At 41.7% G+C, this 17861-nt stretch overlaps 1 protein-coding gene across 2 annotated transcripts in view; it reads left to right on the forward strand.

The window, feature by feature from the left end:
- Window positions 1-6609: 6609 nt before the first annotated feature.
- The window catches only part of znf462 (zinc finger protein 462), a 58557-nt gene continuing 47305 nt past the window's right edge, over window positions 6610-17861 (forward strand). The window contains exon 1 of one of the 2 annotated variants that reach the window (XM_023285460.3): window positions 6610-6928. The gene's annotated coding sequence lies outside the window, so the exon portion shown is untranslated. Of the gene's footprint in view, window positions 6929-10722; window positions 11391-17861 lie in introns of those variants that run through there. The other variant, XM_035955180.2, reaches the window with a different exon arrangement.

The raw sequence follows: 17861 nt of genomic DNA on the forward strand, positions 1-17861 counted from the left end.
TAAATGAAATAGTAATTGAAACATTAATAATTCATCACCATTTCTCCATTTAGGCACATGCCATGGCAATTTGCTGGATGTTACATTTCTGTGTGAAATTCCTTGCAGGCAGCACTCTATGGTTTTATAACCCTTTTATGGACATTGTTATTCTTGTGTTTTGTCGCTCAAATGATCTATCAGAGCTGCAATGAAGTTTCTGAAGACATTATTCTGGGAAGATGCAGGAAAAAAACAATAGGTGTTGCTAATTATTTCATTGTCTACTTAATTATATAAAAACCATGTCAGTACTGAAGTGGCACAAATAGTTCATGTGCATATTTGTGTGTTTGCTGTGTATGTGTGGTGTTGTCTGTGTTTTGAGAGGGAGGAAAATGAGAGAATTCAAAAAATGCAGCATGATCAGACTTTTAGTTGAAGGTAGTCGTCCGTGAAAACTTCCACTATCGCGGCAGCAATCACTTTATCTCCTTGGATCTCCTCTGCCGTCTCTCCACGGGCTCACAGATCAAACCTCTGGTAATGTTTGCTGACCCATACAGGACTCCACTGTGTCTCAATTCCAATCCTGGGAACATTTCAAAAGGCTGCTTTTCAGCACTTAGCCACTCAAATGGATTGAATTAATATTTTTTATCAGCAAAAATCTTAAGAAATAATCGACATAAGATGCTTGGTAATGAGATTTTCCCATGGAATTGGTGGTACATTAATATTACTATATCTAAAAAGTCATTGGTTGCCTTCTAAATCTGTCCAGCACCCCGTCTTCTCCAGCTCTCCCACCGCTCAGACCATCTGAATCCCTGTCGACGGCTCTGTTTTTAGCTTGTGCTGGGTGGAGGCCTGGCACGGTGTGAGGGGGGAGGCCGGACCAGTGGGGATGTCCTAGTGCAGTCTGTCCTGCGCTGTTTTTTTTGCCTATCATGAAAACCGATAAAATAATGCCTGGATTTCGCTGACAGTTTTCAAAATTGTACAGTATAGTTTCCACTTTGTAACAGATTCATGGGGGGGGGGGGGGTGAACTGTTGTTTGAGACAATTAAAAAAAATAAATATGGTATTTCTTCCATAACTTAAGTTGAAATAGTTTTCTTATTTTGCACAGACAATGTTTACAATTGGAAAGCTGTGTTGCATTTGAGAATGCATCCAATGGGGCACCACAATAAAATTTGGCATGATGTGTTAATTCCATGACAGGAGATATGTGATGTTACCTAAAATTAGTTAAATAGCCCACACATGTCGGCATCGGTATCGGTATTGGTTGATATCAGAATTGGAAATTGAGAGTTGGATAATATCAGCATATCGGTTATTGGCAAAAAAAAACCAAAAAAAAAACCAATATTGGACATTCCTAATCATAATGTCCCAATGGAGAGGCCCAGAATTTGGTACACATGCATGCCCTCCCTCTAAGGATGAACTGTGATAAAATAATGTTTTTTTTATATGAACCTCACAATCAAATCAAAACTTGGAATTGTACAAAATATCTGTTTATAACTAAAAAGTTGCAAAAAAAAGATAAATTAACCAATAAAGAGCATTAGAACATTTAGCTTCCACTTTGTGAGCAACTTGCACTAACATTTAACTCAAAGCACTCCTGTTCACAAGCCCAACTGTCCCATTTAAATAAAGATTACTGGATAGATATCAATGTATTAGAGCATGATGTGAAAGAATTTGCCCTTAAATATTTTCATTCTCACATTCACAGAATCTTTAATATCAGGTATTATTATTGTGTTTTTATGTATCTGATCCTGAATTAATGATAGCTGAGATGACTTAGTGATAATCTAACAGAGAGTGAGGGTAATATGTGTAGCACTGAACCTGTGAGAAATAAAAGCGTGGCATCTAGACATACCCATTTGTTTGCATCCTGCCCAAGTACACAGATCGCTTCAGTAGCATCAGCACCAGAGAAGCAGTCAGAGCCAGTCAGCCATGAGGGAGACGAGGGATAAGCAGGACTGGCAGAGCAATCCTTCAGACCTTTAGAAAGGTGATACATCCAACGATAACATCTACAGATTAGAAAATCATAGCCAAATGAGCTGTGTAAGGGTTATGCAAATGAGCGGGGCAGCAGTTTGCCGACAGCCTAAAGCCATGCAGGTTCTGTCATGTTTGAGCCTTTTCCCACATAAATATGTGTTCTTCAAATGCTTGGACATTTGAGAGTTTCTTATAAACTCTCCCAAAGGTTGAAAAACGTTCAAATCTGTATATGCTTTGATGTGTATGTGAATGAATGGCCTTACATTTGTTAGATGCTGATTGAATTAAATGAAAATGCATATTTTGTCGCTTGTTATTTCCTGAAGGTCTGTAGAAAAAAAGGCGTAAAATGTTTTTTAGTTGTCTTCCAATAAAACATTACGTGACTTTCTGTTGCTTTCCAATTTGCTCTTAATAACTAAAGTTATTCTATAAATATGATGATTAGGAAAACATTTTCGAGCGTTCGTGTTTTAGGGAAAACAGAAGAGTTTTGAAAGCAGAAATGAAATGGCTCGCTCTCTGTCCCTTATTTCGTCTGCCATCGCAAATTGTTGTATGGCACAAAATATACAAAGTGCTCTCATTCGAAAGTGCAGTTAAAGTTTAGACTGCTGAAAATTGCATTCAGATTACACAGCAGGTATGCCCATTGTTCACTGTGCTATTTTGAAACGTACTGTAAGTGCAGTGTAATCATTGTCGCCTACCGCCTGTTCTCTTTTGATTGGGAGGAAAATCTGACTTGAAACTGCATGAGGTAAAAAAAAAAATCCTGAAATGAATGAATAGTCTTTTTACACCTCAGATATATGGGTTGTTGTTACATTCGAAGAACAGCTTTACAGATTTTTATTGTCTTTATTTGTATTCTTCTTTTATAGGTCATGTCGAGATGCACTTGCACTGAGAAGACAACAGGAAAATGCGCCACATAGTGACACAACTAACCAGAGTAAATACAGACAAACACATGTAAACACATTCAGTCAACTTAGGGCCTCAAATTCACCTCATTTGCATCTTTCAACTGCCAAAAGAAAGTCAAACACTCAAATAAAAGTCATGTGAACACAAGAAGAGCAGCAACGTCTGACAATCTTCAAAAGATGAAGACATTTATGAGACTTTCCCGACCATTTAAAAGGTTTAACTAAATGAAATAGTAATTGAAACATTAATAATTCATCACCATTTCTCCATTTAGGCACATGCCATGGCAATTTGCTGGATGTTACATTTCTGTGTGAAATTCCTTGCAGGCAGCACTCTATGGTTTTATAACCCTTTTATGGACATTGTTATTCTTGTGTTGTGTCGCTCAAATGATCTATCAGAGCTGCAATGAAGTTTCTGAAGACATTATTCTGGGAAGATGCAGGAAAAAAACAATAGGTGTTGCTAATTATTTCATTGTCTACTTAATTATATAAAAACCATGTCAGTACTGAAGTGGCACAAATAGTTCATGTGCATATTTGTGTGTTTGCTGTGTATGTGTGGTGTTGTCTGTCTTTTGAGAGGGAGGAAAATGAGAGAATTCAAAAAATGCAGCATGATCAGACTTTTAGTTGAAGGTAGTCGTCCGTGAAAACTTCGACTATCGCGGCAGCAATCACTTTATCTCCTTGGATCTCCTCTGCCGTCTCTCCACGGGCTCACAGATCAAACCTCTGGTAATGTTTGCTGACCCATACAGGACTCCACTGTGTCTCAATTCCAATCCTGGGAACATTTCAAAAGGCTGCTTTTCAGCACTTAGCCACTCAAATGGATTGAATTAATATTTTTTATCAGCAAAAATCTTAAGAAATAATCGACATAAGATGCTTGGTAATGAGATTTTCCCATGGAATTGGTGGTACATTAATATTACTATATCTAAAAAGTCATTGGTTGCCTTCTAAATCTGTCCAGCACCCCGTCTTCTCCAGCTCTCCCACCGCTCAGACGATCTGAATCCCTGTCGACGGCTCTGTTTTTAGCTTGTGCTGGGTGGAGGCCTGGCACGGTGTGAGGGGGGAGGCCGGACCAGTGGGGATGTCCTAGTGCAGTCTGTCCTGCGCTGTACGCTGGACTCCTGGCCATCCCATATTAATCAGATTTGCCGCAGCAGCCATATGTCCAAGCAGCATGATAAACCCCGGCTGGTACCTGGCACCCACGGGACGCACTGTCAACACAGTGAGTGTGTGTGTGTGCGTCTGCATGGATGTGTGTGTTTCACACGTCGTTCCTCTGGAGACATTCCTTCAAAGATGTGTTGAGACATCAAAAATGTTTGGCATAAATATCTTAGATATCTTTTTAGGGTTTTACATTTTTCTTCAGGATGCTCTGAGTAAAAAATAATACAAAAAAAAAAAAACAGCAGGGCATCAGAGGTAACCCTGACAGAGGAGGAAGTCATTTTTGGGCCAAGTGATCATTTGCCACAGAGTTTGGGAAATACATGGGGTTATGTACGTCACTGCAACAGGAGAACTGGCACTATGGAAGTGCATTAACAAAGGCTCATTCCTGTTTCCATCTGTCACCTTATGCTTAACAGCGCATTATATATTTTATATTCTCACATGATTCAGCTCCCAGGATGTCAGATTTTATTCACTGTTTGTATCACAGTCTTTCACAGCATTGTGGAGACTCTGCTGGAGTATTAGCGCCGCTTGATGATATGGAGAGCAGGTTGGAAATACAAAGAGTGGCCGAATATCATTTCCTGTCTCAAGCTTTCTATTAAATTCCACCACAAAAATAAATAAAAAATGAATTCCACAATCCATAATTCATAGCTGAATCTCGCAAGAGGCAACATCAACACTTGTCAAACATGATTAACTACGTCTGTATCTTACACAAATTTAATTCCTCTCTGTGTCTCTGCCTGCAAATCAGACAGCAATCACTGGCGAGCTGCTCATAAGATTTGTGACACAAGTTTTTCATGTGTTTGAATGTCACAAGCAGAAGAAGAAAAAAAGTCAAGTTTCTGGGATGCAAACTACTTTAAAGCACTCACTACAGTTCACTTCTTTGTTTGAACAGTCAGGGCAGAAGTCGTTATTGCCATCTACTGTCAGCAAAAGACAAGAAGAAAAAAAACACTGCAACTCATCCACAACTGTGGACATCATGCAGAGTGCATCAAAAAGTCAGCAACATACAATATTAATATGTGTTTTGTCATGATTTATTTACCATAAATAAGCAAGACAAAAATGTTCAAATGAAGCTCTATATAATGCATGAAGAATGGTGGACAGTTAAGAATCGAGCCGTATCACTAGTGGATAGTTCAAACATCTTATATTCCTTCTGCTGCATGACACCAACAACGCTGAGTCATGAACATCTATCTCCAGCATCAAGAAGAACAAGGAGTCCTGCAACAGATGGCATTACCCCCTACATGTCCCAATCTGCCCCCCAGGGCAACAACATGGAGCCAGTCTGGGATTACATGAGGAGACAGAAGCTGCAGAGATAACCTAAATCCACGGACGAACTGTGGCAACATCTCCAAGATGCTTGAAGAGCTGCATTAGAGGCAGAGCTGCTCCACCAAATACTGATTTTCCAGTTCATGTCACTTTGTATGAAGTTCATTGATGACAGTTTTGAAAGCAGTCTCAGTTTAAGGCATTTTGTCCACATTTTTTGCACCATTGCTGTTGCTGCAGAAATGAAAACATCAGTTTAGGTGATTAATATTCAGATGTTAAGCCTTTCGACAGAGCATGTGAGGAGAAGTTCCCACCAAGGTCTACATTTCTCATGAAATTCTCACATCAAAAATAAATGTGCAGTGATATGACACGAGCATGTGAACATTAAATCTTAAATTCTTCTCAACAAAAGGTCTCAGATGACATTACAGTTGCTCAACCATGCAAGGTAGCCTCTTCCCTTCACTACCCACTCTCCCAATGTGTGCCCCCTTCTTACCGCTCTACCCCCACCCACCCATCCACCCACCCACCCATCCATCCTTTACACTGACATACATCTGAGCAGGACCCTGCTGCACCTTTTGTCTTGGGCTGCCTCTTTGTTAGCAGCTGGTGGACAGAGGAGCAGCAGCCTGCAGCACGTCTACAGTGGGATGACAGCAGCACGTCCTTTTATTTTTTTCTAAGGGACAAAATGAAGTGAAGATGCTCGGATTGTTTATTTTAGTGTGAAATGATCATTTGGTGATGCTTTTATTTGAATAAAGATGATAAACCAGGGAGGATCAGGGATCGGGTGGTTTATTATAGAAAGTGCAAAAATGGTCTGGTGATTAAAATCTATATTTAGATATATATTTTTTATTATGATCAGCATTTTTAATGTATGCAACATCATGATGTATTTTCATTGTGCACTGTAAAATCTATTTATCTATGTATTTATCTATGCATGTATCTACGTGGTTGTGTGTCTGTCTAGTTGAGGTGTGAAGCAGCATCACCAGCACCAAAGTGAACTGCAGATAACCTCATGACGTGGCATAGACATAGTATTCATGCCTATATAAAATTCACGGCGGCCGCATGTATCTGGTGGTGTTCTGAGCCGCTGATAAGGCTTTGCACACTATCTGCCTTCAGTCTAGATGAAGGATGAGCTTCTCAGCCATAGACGTTGTCCATCCTGCTGATGCTCCCTCGTCTCATCGTAAACTCTTGTGCACCCTCTGGTGCTTGCTAGTCTCCCAAACTTCTTTGTGTAGCCTGCTTTGCAGATTGTCTTCCTTGTCTGTGTGGTTGCTCATTATTCAGAGACAGACGGATCTCAGGTCATCTGCAGCTGCAGCAAAGGAGAAGCAGGAAAGATGGCGATCATCCATTAGACCGACCGGGCGCACGCATGAAATACGAGGACAACTTTTGGGAGGATCGCTTCAGGAGAAGATTGTACCAGTGAGTTTTTCCCCCCTGCTTCTCGCACTATATTTCCAGTTTCGTCAAGGTTTTCGGCTGGGCTTTCAAGGTCTGCGAGAACGTCGCTATGGTAGATCATGGGATATAATGTGGAGAGCGCCTCGTGAATGACCTGGAAAGAGCGGATCTCCCCCCTCCGTTTCTCCTTTTAGTCCAGTTTGGTCCAGACGACTCGGTTGGAGAGAAAGTCGGGTTTTTTTTCCTAAATGTGTGTGCGTGTGTGTAGTCGGGTGGGCGCTCCGGCTGGCACCCAATGCAGCCAAAGTCAAGTGGGTCTTCTCGCTTCCCAGTTAATATCCTAACCAACCGCTTCCTCGCTATGTCGCCTTTCGGTTTGTTGTCAAAGTGACACAAGGAAATGGACGCGGCGGTTGCAAAAGACGCTTCGGCGGCGCGTTTTCGGCCGCCGAGTGGGTTCTGTTGTGCTGACATGTCTGGTCAGAGGGGATCGGTGGCCCCGGCGGTGCGTCCCCTCTCCGGCCGTGCGTGTTGTTGCGCGTTAGCTTCATGGAGAAGCCATTGCACGGATTGCTCTGCTCCTCTTCCCAAGCAGCCTCCATTAGTGACACCGTGGATCTGGCATAGCCGCTGGTCCAGTCACACACACTCTTCCATGTCCAGTGTGAGGAGGCTGCTTCCCCTCCCCTGGTCCTCTCACATTTTTTTTTTTTTTTTGGTGTGTGTGTGTGTTCAAAAAGAAACCTTATCTGGTGGCGATTTGTCTCCACAGTTGTTGGAGCTAAATAATGTGGATGGTCGTGAAATGAATGCAGGAAAAAGCGCAGTTGTGGTTTCATGTGGATCTCTAAAATCTTCTGCCTTTTTTTTTTTTTTTGTTCTTGGTGCTACCTTTGTAACCCGCTTGGACAGTGTGTGTGTGTCTCTTTGGATGCATATTTGGCTGTCACTGCTCTCAAGTCAGGTATGTCATACTAGTGAGGGCTTCACCATAAAATGGAGGAAGGCAGATGAGTCTCCAAGGAGAGCCCTGGAGTCAGACAGGCAGGATCCCTCACGCCAGAACAAAGGTTGTGTTCAAAAAAGAAAAAAAAAAAAAAGATCGGCCACCTCCTCCTTCTCCTTCTTCCTCTCCTTCCTCTCCTTCCTCTCCTTCCTCCTCTTCATGCTCCTTTTTTCTTGCCTTTTTTTCTGCTCTGGGAGGAAGTTTAGTGTTGCCAGAGGAAGCAGAAGAAGTCTGCAAAAGTCAGCTTAGATCCTTTTAGTGGTGCTTTCAAGGTTACCTTGTGTTTTAACTCCATGAACTTGCAGCTTTCATTTTGTAGGATCTGGAAACACATGAACAACTTGTTAATATTTGTAAGAAAAAAAGAAAAAAAAAGGGTTTGTGATTGTGATGTCTGGATGGATGGGATGGGGATCTTAATGCTGAATAATGCAGTGTTTTTGCCCATGCAGGTAGTTAATGTTCAACAAAGTGGTGTCAACACACACTGTCTGCTGTTTGAGCGTGACGGTGAAGTAATGGCTGCTGCAGGTTAGAGGAAGTTCTCAAGATGATTCAAGGTTTTTCTGGGTTTCTGCTCAAATTAAGGCTCAGATTCTGTTTTTTCCAAAATAAAAGACTTGGTTCCTTATGGACCATTATTTCCACATGGAATAGCAGACTCCTGTGTGGACTTGGCAGCACATGTGAGCATGGTAGTGCAAGATTATGCTTATTTATATGGTGCTTTTTGAGTTCCTTGAAAGTTATTTGCATGATCAGGCTCGGCTGGTGGTCATTTATTAACAGACTCTTCTGCTTAAATGCATTCGGTGTCCACTGCACAGCCTTAGGTGACTTTTCGCACGTTTTATCCTAAAGGTGTCTGCTGACCAGCCTGTCAGGAAAGTGAAGGAGGTGCATTTGCAAGATGTAGTGTGGTTTTCCGAGCCGCTGTGTGTGTGTGTGAGAGGAAGAGAGTGTGGTTGTGCTACGCTCTGCAGTTCCCCTGGCCACTGTGTGAAATCTTGCTGACAAGGAGACTGTGAGCTTGACACACTGTGCTGCGACAATGCTGGGGCTGAGAAGAGCAATCAAAATGGTGGCGATGCTCCTTCTCCCCGGCGTGGCAGGGCAAACAGGTTCTCAAGGAGGAGCAGACGGAGGACGGCCGGGCAGGAATCTGCTGCGCTCGACACATTCGCGTTGCAGTGGATTCAGCCCGCTGGATGTTCTGCAAATGAGCTCAGTGGTTTAGACCTGGAAGTGATGGTGGTGTTATTTCCCCCACACAGGTTGTTTCTGTGATACTCGCTTTTTGTTGCAACTTTTGCAAGTCCTCTCGACACAGATTCACTCATAGGTAGCAGGTAATCTGCGGGCATCTGCCGAGGGGCCACAAACTCTCAGAGGCCCCTGGAGTCCCTCAGGTTCTCTGTGCGCTCGTTTCTTTGTTGATACATGACACATCTGTGTGGTAATGTCCATCGCTACTGGACACTTTGGTGTCTGCTGCATTTTTACACAGTTTTGAGGCATTGTGTCTCAAATGTGAAGCTGATCAATCAATTAGTCAATTGTTTGATCACTATAAAACTAATTGGAAACCATTTTTTGAACTGATAGTTGGTGATAATTGGCTTTTTTTGCCATATAGCATGCTACTATTCTTGGATTTTAGATGTATCACCTTAGACTGTAGGTAATTGAATGATTCACTTCATTGATTGAAGAGTCATTGATTGATTGAAAATATTGAAAATATAATCTTTGGAGTAACATATCACTGAACGTTACTGTCAGGTGCAGCCCTACCGAATTCCATTTAACATTCTGAGTCTTTTAGTTAATATTCTGCTACATGGTGCAGATTTTGCAGTGGTTTAATGGATAAAAAGTAAATTATCTGACACACAGCAAATACATGGCTGCACACCGCTCAAAGGGATCCATTTTTTGGAATCCTGGCCATTCTTCATCTGCACACATTCTCCATTTATATCACATTTAAACAGCAATAAATGATTCAACATACCTCGCAAGATACTACAGGATACTACGGTATTAACATTTAACAGCAAAACTTCAGTTTTTATATTCATCCTGAAGGTTTAATTTTATGTCCCAAATCTGTGAGCACCAAAATATTCGCGTCCATCCAAATGGTTGAATTTTACTCTCGCGCAAAGTGTTTAACACACATTGTTACAGCGGTTCAGCTTTAAGGTGACATGGCAGAACTGAACTATGGCAGATAGAAAAAAAAATTACATAACTGGATTTTTGCAAGGTATTTCAGGATTACGCTGAAAAAGCTTGACAGAGAGGACAGAGGATCAAACAAGGGAGACTTGTGTGATGGTTTGAATGCTTGAAGGAAGTGGTTGTGGAGCTCATCACTCACCCTCTTTCTGTGTCTCATGCTCACACAAAAAAACCACACTCACACACACACACACACACACACACACACACACACACACACACACACACACACACACGACCGCTCTCTCCTTCCCTCCCTCCATCCCTCTCATTCACTCACTCACATTGGGTGATGCATTCTCCTTTCTTCTGTACCTGGGGCAGTGGAGAAGGCTGGGGAGGCACACAAAAGCAAATTGAAATGCTCCAGTGAGTGCTTTCTTGACATGATGCATGGCTCATGAGATGCAGTCTGGCCCTGCTACTACACTTGCAAGTGCGCTGTAACATGCAGGCCCCAGATCCTGAGCAAAAAAAACAAAAGAACTCACTACTTTCTCTTGCATTTCATCAACCTTCCTCGCTCCATAAACATGTTTATTTCTTCATTTAGACTGCTTGGACTGCTCTCACGGTATTTAATGCTGTGTACCTATAGTTGATATAAGAGTACTAGTGAAATTGAAAAGCCACATCAGATCAGAGTTTCTATGGAACAAGGAAGTAGCTTGGTAGAGGTGTCATTCCAGTTTCTGTTGTCAGTTGCCACGTTACAGTGCTGCAAAACTGGTTCCTCCTCTCTGCTTTCCACCAGAACATCAACAGTTCAACGTTGCCTTTCCCTTCTTGGAAAAAAAAAGGCTTGTAGCTCAGGAAAGCTCACAGTTGTGTCTCATTTATCTGTTTTTGCTGGTCCTTTCAGCAAGTAGGGGACTAAAACTGGAGAAACTGAAGGTATACAGTGGCTGTACTGATGACAGTGTGTCCAGTGAGGTAAATTAAGACGTCTACACGGCGTTCTCAGGTTTCCAGGCTGAATTCGGGATTTATGCTCTTCTCTAGTAAGACACAGTGAACCAACTCTGTCAGCCTCAAGCTGCCTGTAGTGGAAAAAATCCTGAATTCTTTGGAGACGCCCGTTCCTTGGGCAGTGTGGTGCCACTGGACAAGGCCTTCATTGAGCAGGAACAGGAGTGGTCTTGTAGAAGGGATCCACACTGGCTCGGCCTCCGAAGCAGCAGAGCTGTCCAAGGACGATTAAATATTTAAGAGCTTGGAAAGGAGGTCTCAGTGGTAAGTTAATATTGATGGGTCTCTCATCTTTCCCTTCTCAAACTTGTTGTGCCGCCTCAAGAGGTTGGTTTGGTAGACCTGGAGAGGAACCTCGCTTCTTCTCCTTTTAAATAAGTTTAACCTTTAAAAAGCTGACCACTGCTTGAGTTTTCTCTCTAAGGTTTTTGTTTTTTTACGAGGACTGAGTGTGGATTTTCTTTTTTTACTGCTTCCTGTGTCCTCTTATGGTCACTCTGAAATGCCCCATCCTGACTGTAACCTCACCCACTCCCTGTAACAGTAGTAACTGCCATGTCAGGCTTACCAGGAAGTCAGCATTGCAGTGTTTTCTGGCAGATGTCCACTGAGCACCACTTACAAGAAACCCTTCAGTGCATCTCGCCGTCTTTTCATGTAATCCTTTTTTTAATCAGTATCTTTTGGTGAATTGGGAGAATTAGATACGTCTGAAGGCATTTTGGTAAAGAGCAGAAAAACTAGCAAAAAAAATCATGTCTTTAGACTTTTAATTGAGATGTGATAAGAACCTTCAGTGGAGGGTGGTTTTGCTGACAGTGAGTAAGAAAGCATATCATAGTTACATCATATAAATAATACCCTCAATTACTGTATCATTAGTACCCTTTTTGGGGATGTTTGGTACCTCGAGAGATGGCTTTAGGTTGTGTAGTCTGTCTATAGTTAATTGAATGTGTTTTCTGAGATAATACAGAATTTATTTGAGACGGCAGCAGATTGATTTACGTCAGGAAATGGTTTCCTAGGAGAGATGGACTACAAGGCTGCATGGAATGTAAGGTTTCCTGGAGTAATTGTCCTTGTGGAAAAACACTTCCTGGTTTCACTCCAAGATCTGTCCTTGGACATCCTTCACTTGCCCGACTCTTCAGCGGTGTTTATTTAGCCCATGAACCCAGTGTGCTTCAGTTTTGGGAGATCTGACTCAGGGATATTATCAGTCTCATATGCCTGACTGACTGTGAATATATGTGGTTTAGATGTATGTGTTGTGTGTGTGGAGAAGCTAACGTTTGTTTTTTTATGCTATAGCCTACTTGTGTACACTACTTAATAGAATTCTTCATCGCAGAATTCTTCTCTTTAAACTCAAGGGAAGAAATCTCTTGAGAAAACCAAATATATCTACCTATTCCTTCTCATATAAATTTGTAAAAATAATCACGCCTGAGGCTATTAATTAAATTGTGCACTTAATCATTTTTGGATGGAATATTTAATCATGTTGCTGAGGGTTGCCCCAAGTTTTATCTTTGATGCTTTTCAGTGCAGCAAAAAAAAAAAGTCTCACATAGAAGCAATAAACATGATTAGAACATGTCGGGTCACCTATATTTGATATCTTCCTGAAGTTCTCTCCAACCAGGTGATTGAAAGCTCCACATTTAGCAGCACGGCGATCAGATGTAGGACATTGTCTGTAGCCCGTGAAGAGCAGTGAAGCCTCGCTCATAGGTGGACATCTTTACAGTGAGCAAATCTCACACATCTCACTTCTGCTTTTCTGCCGACTGCCATGACAGTCTGCAGAGGAACCGACAGGAGAGGAAGCTGCTCGCTCAGGTCTGTGCTCTTAAAGTTAAACATTTCCATCTGTGTAACAAGATAGCAGAGCGAGCAGAGGCTGCTCCACTCAGCTGAGCAGGACAGTCAAAGACCTTGAGGAGCACAAAATGGTGGATGGCCATGCCACTGATACTCCAGCGTGATTGGCTGTGTCTCCTTGGCCACTGTGGGGCTGGCTGTGTGAAATGGAGTCCTCTGTGTGGAGCGTTGGCCCAGCCTCAGCTCTGATGCAGAAGATAATTCTGTCAGCCCCGAGAGAGAGAGAGACGAGTGAGAAGCCAAGTGAGGTGACTATACTAAAAGAAGAAGACTGAGCAGTAGACTTTCAGAGAACTGGAGCCATGCTTCTTGTCCGTTTGCTTCCACCTTCTTATCGTCACTCATCGACTGGGGTTCCTGATTTCAGTCATTAGATGTTTGTAGTATTAAACAGACATGCAGTAGCTGGAAAAATGGCAAAGAGGTTAAGTTTTGGTTTTCTTAGCAGGAATGAGGAGAGAGACTATGCAAGGGTATTCATTATCTAACCTTCACACCCAGCAGGCTCAGGCTGAGGGATTTACCAGCCCCCTGTTTTGTTGCTTTGTGAAAATTTCAGCCTTGAAGGTCACATAAATATCTCTGTGGATCATGATTAAAACGCAAATACAGGAGATGCAAAAGACCATCAGCGCTACATTTCGAACGGACTAGTATTTTTTTGAGTAGTGAGCTTTCACCATGACAACCTGAAGACGGTAGCCTCTTGGAAGATGCTTGTCTCCCTTCTAATCTGCTTGGTCGTTATCATCTGTGCAAAAGAGGCCAAATGTTGCTACTGAGTGCTCTGTGTTGCAGCCGTCCCCCTTTTCACAAGGAACAATCTGAGCCCTTTGCTAAGCACAAAGACTACCCTTGGAGCAAGGTTACTTGTACCATGATGGCCAGCTTCTTTCTTTCTCTTTTTTTTTCAGTGGAGCTTTAGAGAGAAACATGGAATTAGCGAGTTGGATGTCTGATTGGGAGAGAGGAAATGTCTTGGTTTGCAAAAGAAAGACCATAAAGAGGAGAGCGAGTGCACTGTTATCAAGCATTAAAGGCCGTCTGACTGGGTGGGTGATGTCAGGTAACCATCTGTCAGAGAGAGACAGGCTGACACATGCGCTGTCTGACCTTGCAGTATGGATGATCCAGACATGAAATAGAAAATTATCATCTCTTCGTGGGATTAGCACAGTATTACAGCTAGGAAGCACACAGAAGGCGCTTGTATCTCCACCTTCTCACGGTGTGTTTAATGCGAAGTCTTGCTTGAAGGCCTCAGTCAGCAGAATAGTTTGAGGTCCAAAGATCAACATTCTGCAATCATCCAGGCTCTGCTTGTTGTCCTTTATTACTGAGGTGACACATGTTCCTCTTGTGCAATGCATTAACAGCGGTGGTAAATCAGATATCCCTCGCATATTATTCCAAAGTAAATCTGTTTAAGAGCAGCACCATTGTGTAAACATTCATTCAGTGACACCGGAAAAAATAATTAAGTTCTACATCTGCTACATTTTGTTCCATTAAACCTGCATTCAGTCAACTTAACAGGATGGTAGTAAGCCTGCACAATCTTCTCCTTTACCCAGAATCCTTTTGGGTGAGTCTGAGCCTGCTGCGTTGAGTTGTTTCTTTTTTACGCCCTCTGAATGTGACACTAGTGAAGGTCAGGCTGCAGACAGATCAGCAAAGCTCACTGGATTGCAGTGTCTGAAAGGCTCTGCACCTGTATTTACCAGCCCTCAGAGACAAACGGGGATTACTGAGCTGGTTTCCTGAATGTTCACAAAAATCCTGACTTTCTTTTAAATTCATTCAGCTAGAGTAAACTGGTAGGGAAAGTTCAAAACAAAAGGCGACTGTCTGTGATGTGTATGGGCAAGCACCTCTGTAGTGTGAGTGTTGATATACCTCATTAATTCAGACTTGTAATTATGTTAAGATTCAATTAATCATACATTGGATGCATTGCAAATCATGAAGTGATCCAATTTAGTTGAAACTGATTTCAATTAGATCGAGAGAAACTTGATCTTCAAATGTCAAAGTGTACAGTAATGAGCTCGGACAGCAGTGAGGCAACAGAACATCTTTAAGATGTTACTGCTGAACGTTTCAGATTAAGAACAGATAGAAAAAAAATCTGATTTAAGCCCCTTCAAGTTTTTTCAGAGACATAGTGAAGACAGACGTAAAGGAAGGAATTACGGCAGCATTAGGACCATATCTAGAGCAGGTCATCTTTCTATGATGGATGGTCATATAAAGAGGAAGCTCTAAAGGAAAAACTACCAAGAGGCCAACAGCAAGCTGCTAAAAATAACTGAAGGCCTGAGTCTGTCCACAGCATTCACTGAGCAGGACTTTTATGTGCTCTGCACACTTCTGAGCCCTCTTCAGGGTGACTGCATAAAGACCTCTTCTCGCCAAAAGGCACATCTTCATTTTGCAAGCATGTGGTTAATTCCCATGACAGGAAAAGGAACTTGTGGTCTGATGAAATCAAGGTAGAATGTTTTGATCTTTCTTCCCAAATATAGAGGAATAATGGGACAGCTGCAGTGCTGTTGGGTAGATGGAAGAAAACTGTTCCAGAACATTGAAACAAATATGTTGAGAATTAATGTAATATTGGATTGTGACTTCAAAGCAACATCATAAATCCAGATTTCCAGAGTTTAGAAACTACTTCAGGTGCTTCTGCTGCATATTTGAAACGGAGAATACATCAGTCTACTGACATTTTATCAATCTAATGATTATAAAATAATAATAATTTTGTTTGACCATGAAACAATTGCAAGACAATGGTAAATGCGAAAATGTAGTTTAACCGTAACACTAATGAACTGACTGTAAAGTTAAAGAGCAGTCACAGTCTAAAGTTTGCTAACATGAGCCACAATGAGCTGCAGGTCGAATCAGACCAAGTGAGGCTGCAGCAGCTAAAACCAGTGAGTGCTCTGTGTTAAATCAGGATTTGTTTGTAGCTCAGAAATTCATCTTTTGGTGAGTAAGAGGAAGAGTGTGCTGTTTTTCAGTTTCAGAATTTACACAGTCTTGCATTATATCAGATGGATTCCTGATGAAGGCGTGTTAGAAGAATGTGTCTAGTCAAGGCCGTGTTAGCTGGTTAATGGTTGACCTACTTTTTTGAATGCCATATGCCTCCTAAAACAGATTTGTCATCAGATTAACACCAGCATTTTTAGTGAAGTGGCTGATAATATTTTATGACAATGTTGATGATTTTAGTCACTCTAAAAGACATTTTGGACGTCGGGACTATCCACAGTAGGTTGATTTACCATAAACATGGCGTGGCCTGAGCATTGCTGTGATTAGGATTCAGATGTGTAACTGCATAGCTTGTGGTTTTGCTTCAAATATGAGTAATAATGCTGCTCAACTTGGCATTTTTATTCAAGAGGCAGTAATGACCTCAGAACAAAACCTGGGAATCAAATTATCTTCAGAGTTGTGAAGAATAATTCATTCAAAACAAAAGATTTAAAGTTAAAATGTATGCCAACACTCTGCAGGGAGATGGGTGACGGCATTTCTGATGTGTTTCCAGCCCTATTCTGCTCTTTTCTGCTGCATTCTCATACCTTTCATTCAATCCCAGTAGATTGCTGATGAATGTTGTGACAAAATGTTCATACTGAACATTATTGATTTCTCGCATCTCCTTTGAAAAGGCCTGGTTCATTGATCGGCCAGGTGGGATCGATGTTTCATCTCTGTGTATTCAGACTTCCTCAAATGAGCAGCATCATGTGATCACATCATTTACGGAAGCTCTGTGCTCTGATCACAGACGGTGAGGAATGAGGTCAGCGTCCAGCTAACTGCTCTTATCACTGAAGAGCTGAAACACTGAAAACGAGACAGATGTGCTCATTGAAGAAGCAGCAACAAGACTAATATCTGCCAGATCCAGGTAGTTCTGTTACTTTGGATTATATTACATGACTGTAAGATAATGAGGTCATTGTGATGGTCCCCTCTAGTATAGTGAAACCAAACCATGCACATTTGGGTATATACTAGTACAGGGTTCCTACTTTTGGATGTTATTTGTGTTCAGGTACTCAGTGCAGTGCCAATAATTGAAGTGTCTTTTTTTGTTTGATTTCTCATCCATCATATAATGCTATTTCGAAAGAATTTTGCAGCAAGACAACAGTCCCAAACATGCAGCCAGGCTCACAAAGAACTATCTTCTGCATCAAGATGAACAAGTAGTCCTGCACCAGATGGTATGCTGCACGCCCACCCCGTCCCACCCTCCCCCCACTCCCTCCAGAGTCCAGATCTCAACAACATGGAGTCGGTCTGGGATTATATAAAGAGGCAGAAGCATCTGAGACGGCCTAAATATGTGGAGGAATTGTAGAGGTTCTCCAAGATGTTTAAGAACAACCTGCCTGCTGGAAAAAAAAGGGCTGTTTCAGAGGCAAAGGGCAATGTTGATTTGATTAAGGCTGTTGTTGTGATTTCAGTACTAGTATAAAGTGATCTGATAAATTCAATATAATATATATGATTAAAATTACATACATTGTATTTTAATCCCTGTTGTTTAATGCTGAAACTGTTAAATTGTGAACTGGTCAGTCAGTTGTACTTCAACACATTTTGAACTAGCTAAAATGCTGAAGTGTTCACAGTGACAATGCAGATCTTAAGCAGATATAATGCTCACTTTGTTCTCCAACTTATCACAGCATGTTAGCATGCTAAGTTTTGCTGTTGAAAGCAACTTACAGCTGAGGCTCATGGGAATGTCATTGGATTAGCAGGATTTTGTCACAAACCAAAATATTGGACTTAAAGTATTAGATTTAACGTTAGGAGATC

This window comes from Amphiprion ocellaris, chromosome 17 (genome assembly GCF_022539595.1).
Source record: "Amphiprion ocellaris isolate individual 3 ecotype Okinawa chromosome 17, ASM2253959v1, whole genome shotgun sequence".
Classification (NCBI taxonomy): Eukaryota; Metazoa; Chordata; class Actinopteri; family Pomacentridae; genus Amphiprion; species Amphiprion ocellaris.